A 12,194-nucleotide genomic window follows, 5' to 3' on the forward strand; every position below is an offset into this window, starting at 1 on the left:
GGTTTACATTTCGTTCTGTGTAGCATGGAAAAATCGGAGAAACACTCCCATTCAGAATGCATTGGTTTACATTTCTTTCTTTGGAGCACAGTTATTTTTATTTATTTTCAGTTTTTATTTTCAGGAGGTGCTTCAAAGATGCTAATTTTTCTGCAATAATCCAAAATCAAATGGAAAAACCCGTTGGCTTTTTGTCAAGGGAACCCAGGGCGACGCTCACTTCCGGGTTGGCCAACACACGTCATCCCTCCACCACTATACTGTAATAACGCATGTTGAAGTTGAATGATAATGAATTAATTTATTCTTTATTCTGCCTTAGTATTTATTTATTTGGCAGCGAAATGCAGTGTGTGTGTGTGTGTGTGTGTGTGTGTGTGTGTGTGTGTGCGTGTGTGTGTGTATAACACGCTATTTTATGTTGAAATGCGACGTAATCCAGTGTTCACGAAAACGTACGTGTTTCTAACAAGATGATATCATTAAAAGTTACATAAAGTAACGGTTTAATAACACAAAAGCAGGAAACACGTGAGCTGCATTTCCCATTCAGATAATAAAGATTAATAAAGATCATACACATTCACTGACTGAGGATTATTCAAGGGAAAAGTACATTTCTCGCTAGAAATGTCATTAGAAACACGTTAAATGGTGAATCTGTCCTAAAATATTGCATCTCCCATTCAGTTAATGCTGGGTTTTTCGTATCATATGCACGCGAAATGGACGTATCCGCCCTCCACAGTAGTTAATGCTGGGTTTTGCGTATCGTATGCACACGAAATGGTCATTTGGCGTATGTAGGCTACTGCACGCATCTTGAAAGTGTCAAACCGTGCGATCTGTGCGCATATTGGTGAGACTGGAAAAGCTGTCATATTCTTAGTTATCACAGACAATTTTTAACAATAAATGTTCTGTACGGAGCTCCTTAAGGGACAATAGGGAGAAAGCTCCCGGACAGAACCTTAGATGGAAGTCGTGCTTAGTGACAAATCACGACAAATACTTCCAATTGATATGCATGAGTTTGAAATTTTTGCTTTTTGACACGAACATTTAGAAAATACGTGTACCTGATCACGTTTCAATAGATTAAATAACGTGACAGTGTCACCTATTTTCGTGAGCCCGGGATGCCTGTACGCCGGCCATTATCGCCCGATGAAATATTCTTCGTCATATCTATCAAACCAAACATCCTTCACATTCGCCAAACGACGATTATGAAAGTAAAATGCACATTTCTCGCTAAAAATGTTTACATAAACACTTTTAATGGCGTAACTATTCTAAAATATCATATTTTCCACCCAGGATAAAAAGTATGTCCGCCATTTTCACAGAAGAATATCCTAAAAAACTATCCAATAGGAAAGATGCTCACATCGTCTATTAGAGACGTAGTGAGGCACCCCCCATTCCGTATGCAGAAGACGCCGAAGGGTACCTTTATCGTCACCGACCGAATAAAAAGGGTACCTTTCCCGTCAGTCACCGGGAAAAAAAGGGCCTTTGCCAACAGTCGGTATTTGACGTTCTCGGAGTGAGACTGTGTTGGTATTATGCATAAACCCAATGTATTTGGTTAGATTACATGAACATGATTAATAAACATGGATTGAAATGTCATTTTTTACATTGGAGTTATGTGATCAAAATAGATGGAAAATTGTCATGTAATTGAAATGCATACATTTTAACTTTTGGGCTTAAATAGTCTTCACTGTACCTCAGTTTTCGTATTCTGCTGAAATTAAGCTACAACAATCACTGTTTACAAAAACACAAGTTAAATATCATTTTGCGAAGAAATAAGAAGGTAGGACATACATTAGAGCAATTATCCATATTTATTACGACAACAAGGAGCCTGGAAAGGAATTTGGAAAATAAATAAAAAACAAATACATTTATTGACAGTTGTACAAATTAGTACAATCTCCTGTGTGTGTGTGTGTGTGTGTGTGTGTGTGTGTGTGTGTGTGTGTGTGTGTGTGTGTGTGTGTGTGTGTGTGTGTGTGTGTGTGTGTGTGTGTGTGTGGAGATTGAGATTGATCCAGAGGCAACTGTTAGTGTGATCTGAAGAGCACTAAATTACAAGAATAACGCTGAGCTCAATACCTGCTTGATACTGGTGATATGTCACAAAGTTTACACTCCCACATTCACACAAACCTGCAGAAAAAAAAGAAAGGGTGGAAGGGACAGATTAACTGATCAATATTTTAGTAGAGAAAACCCAACAAAAAATGCCACTAATACTTACTATTAAGAGGTTGCCCTGGTTTTCACAAAGTAAATCCAAAGAGAGAATACCTGAATATGAAAATTGAGGAAAAGTAGGCTATAAGTGACAATTCACACAAGACGATAAATGTAAGTCCATGGGCATGAATCCCCCCCCCCCCCCCCCAACAGCCGCCATTACCAACTCTCGTCCAAAACTGTGGTAATATGGCATCTTTGGACGTTTTAATACATTTGGAGATGGCAAAGTATAGCATATATTCGAACTGTGTTTTATCAAAACAACCACGTTTTCATCGATTACCAGTACACTCCTGACAACAGGCTCTCACTCCCTACTCAACGGCTGGACGTGTACGGTCGGCAACCACTCCCTCGATTGCACCTTAAACGGCCAGGAGCCAGTCAATCGCGGGGACATGCGAAATACGATAGCTAGCTAAATGCTTTGGCAGACGTCGTAGTGCTAGCCACCTGACGTAAACCATGCCTAAATGCTAAGGGCACAAGCCGTTGCACAACATAAGCCAAGGGATTTGCGATACCATTGTGAAAGCAATAGCATATTTATGGTGTTTCATGACTATTTTCCTAGCCAGGTTACCCAGCTAGTTAGCTAAATAGTTAGCTAGTGCTAGTTACAGTGCTAGATAACTTGCCTAAATGAATAAAGAAACGCTTATATTCAGTAACAGAACATGTATTCTAATGTTACCCATTAAACATGTGGACATCTAATAAATAATCGGCTTCTAGTTAACTTAAACGGATAAAAAGCTTACCAAACTCGGTCCATTCATCAGCACGAGGTCTGCTGGTTCAGGAATGAAAGAGTGGCTTCAGGTGGATCCAATGAATTCCAGTGAAACGATTAAATAGACTTAATGTGAATAAATCAGATTTAATTTCCTATTGAACTGGTTTATGTTGTATTTAATGAATATGGATGAATATAATATATGATGTATTTACTTTAAACAGGTTTAATTTAAATGTTAAGCTTTCGTTTTTTTGAGTGTAGCATGATAAACCATGAAAAGGCTTTTAAGATCTCCCATAGTTAGATAAGCACATTTATTATTTGAAATGTACATAAAATACCTATTGATGGTCAATCTTTATATATTTTCAGACTTCACCAGTTTAAGTCTTAAGGGCTCTTATATCATCATTTTTGTCATAGTCCTGATTTGCGACCTGATTTAGAGCAGATGTTATTTTTTATTCATAATAACCAAGATGTCTATGGGATAATGTTGCATGTTGTAAATGACTTTAAACTGAATCTTGATTTTTTGTGTTCTGTTGGGAACCAAGCGGTCGCAGAACATGTTCAGTTATTAAAGATACGTGCTCACCTGTTGATGATTTGTAAAGTCTGCTGCCTCTAATGTTTTAGTCCTCGTGTTAATTGTGTACATGTAAGGGACTATTTTTCTATCTTTTTTGTTATTGAAGCATAATTGCAATAAACATTTCATTGGATCCAACTGAATGTTCTCGTGTGTTCAGCCGATGATTTCTCGTTTTATTAGTGAATAATGCTTCCATAAGTGCCTTAAGAAAAATTATTAATAGAACAACAAATGTTTTTCCGAGATTATTCTTGGACCTCGTCCCTGGGTTTTGGTTGGGGGGGGGGGGTTGCCTCAGTGTTCAACCCAGTCGCCAAGAAAAAACGTCAGTGGTGTACGTTTCCATGAACACTGGATACGTAGCATTTCAACGTAAAAAATAGCGTGTTATACCTACAGTATCCACGTGTGCCGCTGTGGAGGTGGGTTTCGGGGTTTGGGTTTCACGGCTTTCGCGGCAAATTGTGGACACGATTGTTTAGGGGGGGGGGGGGGAGACTGTTGTTGACCGGGGAGGGGGGGGGGGGGGGGGGAGAGACACGTTTGTTGAGGGGGGGGGACGACACACGATTGTAGGGGGGGGGGACACGTTAGTTGAAGGGGGGGGGGGGGGGGGGGGACACGTTTGTTGAGGGGGGGGGAGACACGTTTGTAGGGGGGGGGGGCACGCTCGACAACGAGAGTTGGTTTTTATTGAACGCTCGACAACGAGAGTTGGTTTTTATTGAACGAGACTTCAACACGGAACAGCTGCGCGAAACGATGGTCACGTCACTCTCGGTGACGGTGTCGACAATAATGAACACACGAACAATGTTAATAGAACAACACACAACCACATAACATCCCGAACCCATTAACCCCACTTAATCCTAACAACAAAACAAGTTAACAAAAGCCCCATTTGTCAACTGAGAACCCCAATTCCCAGAATCCCCCGCGGCTCCGGAACACGGCGTAGCTTATATTAATCTTTATTATCTGAATGGGAAATGCAATATTTTAGGACAGATACACCATTAAACGCGTTTCTAATGACATTTCTAGCGAGAAATGTACATTTTCCTTACATAATCTTCAGTCAGTGAATGTGTATGATCTTTATTAATCTTTATTATCTGAATGGGAAATGCAATATTTTAGGACCGATTCACCGTTAAACGTGTTTCTAATAACAGTTCTAGCGAGAAATATACTTTTTAATTGCATAATCTTCAGTCAGTGATTGTGTCTGATCTTTAGTTTTATAGTTATTAGGAGTTGATCGGCTCGCTCGCATGTTTCAACGACGTCAGGTTGCTTTCGCTAAACTAGCAGCTCACGTGCTTCCTGCGTTTGTGTTATTAAACTGTTACTTTATGTAACTTTTAATGATATCATCTTGTTAGAAACACGTATATCTGAGAGCCAACCCAGTCGCCAAAATCATACCTACGTTGACAGTGTACGTTTCGTGAACACTGGATTACGTCGCATTTCAACATAAAATAGCGTGTTATACACACACACACACGCACGCACATGCACAGACACACACACACAAGCACACACAAGCACACACATACAGACACAGACACAGACACAGACACAGACACAGACACAGACACACACACACACACACACACACACACACACACACACACACACACACACACACACACACATGGTGCATTTCGCTGCTAAAACAACAACAAAAAAATATTCCCTCAAATATTATTACTTTCAAAACGTTGGCCAAAATGGCCAATAATATCATTCTTTTTTGGGATGCTTCTAGGACATTTTGGGTGGATTTTGAACGGTATGTGGGGGGCACGTTTTTTGCAGGACCTGGCAACCCTGCGCTGTTGCCCGAGATCTGGATCCACCCCGGCGTGGTGCCGTCTCCTTTTGACCTTTTGACCCCAGACTTCTGGGGGAATAGCTGAATCAATTCATTAGTCAATCAGAAGCATGTAAATATCTTTCCGGTGGCGTAAGAGGACGAACAAGGTGTCCTTCAACATCTACGCTTCCAGGTGATTGCAACGGTGCCACACATGAGCATATTCGAACATGTTTAATGGTAGTAATTAGCTGTCGAAATTGGAGGCCTTAATCAATACTGAGCAGCTATTGATTTGCTTCCCGATAAAGATTTGTCACAAATGACATGTTATTTAGCATCTACACGTTGAGCTGAGTCCAATGACACCAAGAACGACACTCTAGCTAATGGTAACATGTATTTTACATGGTACACCTAGGTCTAGGACATGATCTCGGTGTAGCAAGAGGCCGAGCTTGATCTCATTGGACTCAGCTTAACGTGTAGATGCTAATTTACATGTAATTTGTCAAAAATCTCCATCGGGAAGCAAATCTATAGCTGGTCATTATTGATAAAGGCCTCCAAAATCGACAGCTAATTACTACCCCGAAACATATTCAAATATGATCATGTGTGGCACTGTTGCAATCGTCTCGAAACGTTGATGTCAAAGGACACCTTGTTTGCTCTGTTGCACCACCGGGAAGATATTTTCATACTTCTAATGGATTGATTCATATTTTTAGGTTCTCGGAGTGAGACTTTAAGTGGCTGCAGCAGAAGTGTTGAGACGAAAGATGATATCAAGAGATTTATAGAATATTCCCATTCACATTATGATTCTTCGTCGTAACATCCGACCAAACATCCTTTACATTCACAGAGCGAAGATTATGAAAGTCCAGGCTCAGCAAGTGCTCCATCTCGTTGCACCTGCACCCAGCGGCTCGCTTGCAAGATTTTGGCCTGAAGTTCTTCCCAGACCAACACCCTAGCCATCCAACATGCATATCTGAGAATCAGGCCTCTCTTTAATAATGACAAAAAGTTATGAGAGAAATACACATTAACTTTTTGTTATCTCATAAGCGGCGTGGTGCCGGCTCCTTTTGACCTTTTGACCCCCGAGTTCAAAAACGTGGCCACAGGCCAGCTGTGCCTACACACCTTTAGCCACAAATGTACACCTCCATCCCACAAAAAATGGGGACTAGAAACTAACCTCTGTCTTATGTACATTTACTGTACTGTTGGAGGTCACGCCCCTTTGCCGACCTTTTCAAGATAGCTAGGGATGCTAAAATGTTTACACACATTTCCCGGGGCCCCGTGTACGACATATCCGAGATTTGGAGTTCTAGCCCTTAGAGATAAAAAGTTTTCCCAAATGGAGTGTCATTTGGACAAAGCCCCTCAGAAGTGTAGCCTGCAAGACCTAATGGTTCAGAATGTGGTGGAAAAACAGTTTTTGAGATAGGAAGGTCCTACCGCCCTGAAATTTTAATACCTTATTCTAGGGCCTAACTGGGACCTCCGCACCGAAACTTGGCCCGGTCGGACCCCGAGGGCAGGAAGGGGGGGCCCTTCCTGCCCGAGACTTGGCGCAGTCAGACCCCAAGGGCAGGCCCCCCCTTCCTGCCCTCGGGGTTCGACCGGGCCAAGTTTCGGTGCGGGGGTCCCAGTTAGGCCCTAGAATATGGTATTCAAATTTCAGGGCGGTAGGACCTTCCTATCTCAAAAACTTTTTTTCCACCACATTCTGAACCATTAGGTCTCGCAGGCAACACTTCTGAAGGGGCTTTGTCCAAATGACAGTCCATTTGGGAAAACTTTTTTTCTCTATGGGCTAGAACTACAAATCTTGCATATGTCGTTCTCGGGGCCCCGGGAAATGTGTGTCAACATTTTAGCATCCCTAGCTATCTCAAAAAGGCTGGAAAAGGGGCGTGACCTCCAACAGTACAGTCAATGTACATAAGACAGAGGTTAGTTTCTAGGCCCCATTTTTTGCGGGATGGAGGTGTACATTTGTGGCTTAATGTGTGTAGACACCGCTGGCCTGTGGCCACGTCTTTGAAGTCTGGGGTCAAAAGGTCAAAAGGAGCCGGCACCACGCCGCTTATGAGATAACAAAAAGTGAATCTGTATTTCTCTCATTACATTTTGTCATTATTGAAGAGAGGCCTGATTCTCAGATATGCATATTGGACTGTTAGGGTATAGGTCTGGGAAGAACTTCAGGCCAAAATCTTGCAAGCGAGCCGCTGGGTGCAGGTGCAACGAGATGGAGCACTTGCTGAGCCTGGACTTTCATAATCTTCGCTCTGTGAATGTAAAGGATGTTTGGTCGGATGTTACGACGAAGAATCATAATGTGAATGGGAATATTCTATAAATCTCTTGATATCATCTTTCGTCTCAACACTTCTGCTGCAGCCACTTAAAGTCTCACTCCGAGAACCTTAAAATATGAATCAATCCATTAGAAGTATGAAAATATCTTCCCGGTGGTGCAGCAGAGCAAACAAGGTGTCATTTGACATCTACGTTTCGAGACGATTGCAACAGTGCCACACATGATCATATTTGAATATGTTTCGGGGTAGTAATTAGCTGTTGATTTTGGAGGCCTTTATCAATAATGACCAGCTATAGATTTGCTTCCCGATGGAGATTTTTGACAAATTACATGTTAATTAGCATCTACACGTTAAGCTGAGTCCAATGAGATCAAGCTCGGCCTCTTGCTACACCGAGATCATTTGTGACAAATCTTTATCGGGAAGCAAATCAATAGCTGCTCAGTATTGATTAAGGCCTCCAATTTCGACAGCTAATTACTACCATTAAACATGTTCGAATATGCTCATGTGTGGCACCGTTGCAATCGCCTGGAAGCGTAGATGTTGAAGGATACCTTGTTTGACCTCTTACGCCACCGGAAAGATATTTACATGCTTCTGATTGACTAATGAATTGATTCAGCTATTCCCCCAGAAGTCTGGTGTCAAAAGGTCAAAAGGAGACGGCACCACGCCGGGGTGGATCCAGATCTCGGGCAACAGCGCAGGGTTGCCAGGTCCTGCAAAAAACGTGCCCCCCACATACCGTTCAAAATCCACCCAAAATGTCCTAGAAGCATCCCCAAAAAAAATGATATTATTGGCCATTTTGGCCAACGTTTTGAAAGTAATAATATTTGAGGGAATATTTTTTTGTTGTGGTTTTAGCAGCGAAATGCACCGTGTGCGTGTGTGCGTGTGTGTGTGTGTGTGTGTGCGTGTGTGTGTGTGTGTGTGTGTGTGTGTGTGTGTGTGTGTGTGTCTGTGTCTGTGTCTGCGTGTGTGTGCTTGTGTGTGCTTGTGTGTGCTTGTGTGTGTGTGTCTGTGCATGTGCGTGCGTGTGTGTGTGTGTATAACACGCTATTTTATGTTGAAATGCGACGTAATCCAGTGTTCACGAAACGTACACTGTCAACGTAGGTATGATTTTGGCGACTGGGTTGGCTCTCAGATATACGTGTTTCTAACAAGATGATATCATTAAAAGTTACATAAAGTAACAGTTTAATAACACAAACGCAGGAAGCACGTGAGCTGCTAGTTTAGCGAAAGCAACCTGACGTCGTTGAAACATGCGAGCGAGCCGATCAACTCCTAATAACTATAAAACTAAAGATCAGACACAATCACTGACTGAAGATTATGCAATTAAAAAGTATATTTCTCGCTAGAAATGTTATTAGAAACACGTTTAACGGTGAAGCGGTCCTAAAATATTGCATTTCCCATTCAGATAATAAAGATTAATAAAGATCATACACATTCACTGACTGAAGATTATGTAAGGAAAATGTACATTTCTCGCTAGAAATGTCATTAGAAACGCGTTTAATGGTGTATCTGTCCTAAAATATTGCATTTCCCATTCAGATAATAAAGATTAATATAAGCTACGCCGTGTTCCGGAGCCGCGGGGGATTCTGGGAATTGGGGTTCTCAGTTGACAAATGGGGCTTTTGTTAACTTGTTTTGTTGTTAGGATTAAGTGGGGTTAATGGGTTCGGGATGTTATGTGGTTGTGTGTTGTTCTATTAACATTGTTCGTGTGTTCATTATTGTCGACACCGTCACCGAGAGTGACGTGACCATCGTTTCGCGCAGCTGTTCCGTGTTGAAGTCTCGTTCAATAAAAACCAACTCTCGTTGTCGAGCGTTCAATAAAAACCAACTCTCGTTGTCGAGCGTGCCCCCCCCCCTACAAACGTGTCTCCCCCCCCCTCAACAAACGAGTCCCCCCCCCCCCCCCCTTCAACTAACGTGTCCCCCCCCCCTACAATCGTGTGTCGTCGTCCCCCCTCAACAAACGTGTCTCTCCCCCCCCCCCCCCCCCTCCCCGGTCAACAACAGTCTCCCCCCCCCCCCCCCCCTAAACAATCGTGTCCACAATTTGCCGCGAAAGCCGTGAAACCCAAACCCCGAAACCCGCCTCCACAGCGGCACACGTGGATATTGTAGGTATAACACGCTATTTTTTACGTTGAAATGCTACGTATCCAGTGTTCATGGAAACGTACACCACTGACGTTTTTTCTTGGCGACTGGGTTGCAGTGTTTCTGTGTCGGTTGTAGAAGAAACCACAGACAGACGCCCGGATACACACTCTGGGCCCTATTTTAACGGTCTGAAACGCAAGTGGGAAGCGCAAAGCGCAAGTAGCTTTGTGGGCGGTTCTACGGCGCTATCGCTATTTTACAGGCGGATAAATGACACTTGCGTCGCGGCGCAAGTGTCAAAAGGGTTGGTCTGAAGCAGCCTAATTACCCGTAGGTGTGGTTTGGGCGTAACGTCCAACAAACCAATGAGAGTGCCAGCTCCCATCCCCTTTAAGAGCCATGAGCGCATTTGAATCGGACGAGTTGATATTTTGACAGCGCGTCTGCAGTCTCCGATGAGACAGATGCACATGAATTTCAAACTGCAAATGGCTCAGTTTATTGCCAAATAATATGGCCTAATTCACACATGGAATAAGGGGTTTTCTTCCACAACTTCAGAAATACAGAGTCTTCAAATAAATTTCGCCAAAGAAAACGTATATGATATAACGTATGATATGCGGTAACTGTGGTTCTATTTAATGATATACGCAATACATTATAAACATTGTTTCTTATCAGTATTGTATGCTATCCTAATATGCATGTGTCCCCGCGGTAATAGACATTGCCATTGATTGTATTATGCGTTACGTGTTTAGTTTGCGTGTGTTTAAACAGAGCACACACGCGCGCCCGCATTCATTCATTCTTTTTAACACTCACTCGCGGTAAAACAATGTTTTTCACGATCAAATACTCATCAATCCTAAAAGTTATGGGCATGTAGGCCTACACGATGTCTGTGTCAAGAAAATATGTTTTTGCTGTACGGTGTTTGCAGATGCATTGATTTAAAAGTACAACTTATTACCGCTGCATCAGATGTTCTTTCCCAAATAATTTACCAAGAATGTGCGGCTAGGTAGATGAGAGAAGCAAAGTGTATGCGCGAGGTGCACAAGCAATCCGTATGCATCGCATGCGCATGTATGCATCCGCCCTTAAAATAGCATCTGAACAACGCGCCACTGACTTTAAACCAGGTATTTCCTGGTCAGTAGCGCAATGGTTTTCAGAAACGTCAAAATACCGTTTGCGCCAGAACACGCCTCCTCCTTCCGCCGAACCGCCCCTTGGGGCGCAAGATCATTCCCTAATTTACCGGCGAGTGGCGCAGGTGGCAAAAGAGCGCTCTGCGCCAGTTGTAAACTAGCAACGACACATGCGCCAGTGACTAAGTCACTTGCGCCGGATGCAAGATAGGGCCCTCTGTCTCTCTCTCTCCCCGGCTCGCTCTCTCTCTCTCTCTCTCTCTCTCTCTCTCTCTCTCTCTCTCTCTCTCTCTCTCTCTCTCTCTCTCTCTCTCTCTCTCTCTCTCTCTCTTTATTAAACAACTCAGTGGATCCCACTGAATGGATGATCGTGTGTTCAGCCGATGATTTCTTGTTTTATTAGTGAATAATGCTTCCATAAGTGCCTTAAAAATAATAAGATATTAATCAGAAATTAGAAATAAAACAATAAATGTTATTCCGATTTTATTCTGGGACCTCCTCCCTGGGTTTTGGTTGGGGAGGGAGGGGAATGCCTCATTGTCTCTTTGTCGGTTGTAGAAAGAAACCACAGACAGACAGCCGGACACACACTCTCTCTCTCTCTCTCTCTCTCTCTCTCTCTCTCTCTCTCTCTCTCTCTCTCTCTCTCTCTCTCTCTCTCTCTCAATCTCTCTCTCTATATTTATTTGTTTATATTATATTTATTTGTTCAGATAGATAGATCTCATTATATGAGAACATTGTCAAAGCAATACACAAGAAAGGACTGAGCGGCAGACCCCCCACAGTATGGAGCAACAGGTCAGGGTTGGGGGGGACCTGCCCCCAGTGGAGGGTTTTATATATAATCCCCCCCTCAAAAAACGGACAGCTGACCTCCAGTGGAGGGTACTACATGGTGCCATCGCCTCAAATACTTTTATCTCGGTTTTAAATCCTGCTGTTTCAAACACATGTCCGTTCTGTGGCCTACGGGAGACAGTTTTCCATATTTTTACTGAGTGCCCGAGACTCACTGTTTTTTTCTCTCTTTTAACTTTGGTTTTTAGTCTGTTGAATGTGTTTTTTTCTGAAAAAGTTTTTATCTTTGGTGCTGGATACAAAAAAAGTAATATTTTAA

The 12,194-nt window shown here is 42.6% G+C and overlaps 2 long non-coding RNA genes across 2 annotated transcripts; one reads left to right on the forward strand and one right to left on the reverse strand.

The window, feature by feature from the left end:
* Positions 1–2,090: 2,090 nt before the first annotated feature.
* Positions 2,091–3,247, reverse strand: LOC132446517 (uncharacterized). Its single transcript, XR_009522891.1, has 3 exons — positions 3,036–3,247; positions 2,273–2,322; positions 2,091–2,181 (listed from the first exon to the last, which is right to left on the reverse strand). It is a non-coding gene; the product is annotated as an uncharacterized LOC132446517 (long non-coding RNA).
* Positions 3,248–3,762: 515 nt separating this feature from the next.
* LOC132446516 (uncharacterized) lies at positions 3,763–11,750 on the forward strand. The gene is made up of 2 exons (XR_009522890.1): positions 3,763–3,896; positions 11,600–11,750. It is a non-coding gene; the product is annotated as an uncharacterized LOC132446516 (long non-coding RNA).
* Positions 11,751–12,194: the final 444 nt, after the last annotated feature.

This window comes from Gadus macrocephalus, chromosome 18 (genome assembly GCF_031168955.1).
Source record: "Gadus macrocephalus chromosome 18, ASM3116895v1".
Lineage (NCBI taxonomy): Eukaryota > Metazoa > Chordata > Actinopteri > Gadiformes > Gadidae > Gadus > Gadus macrocephalus.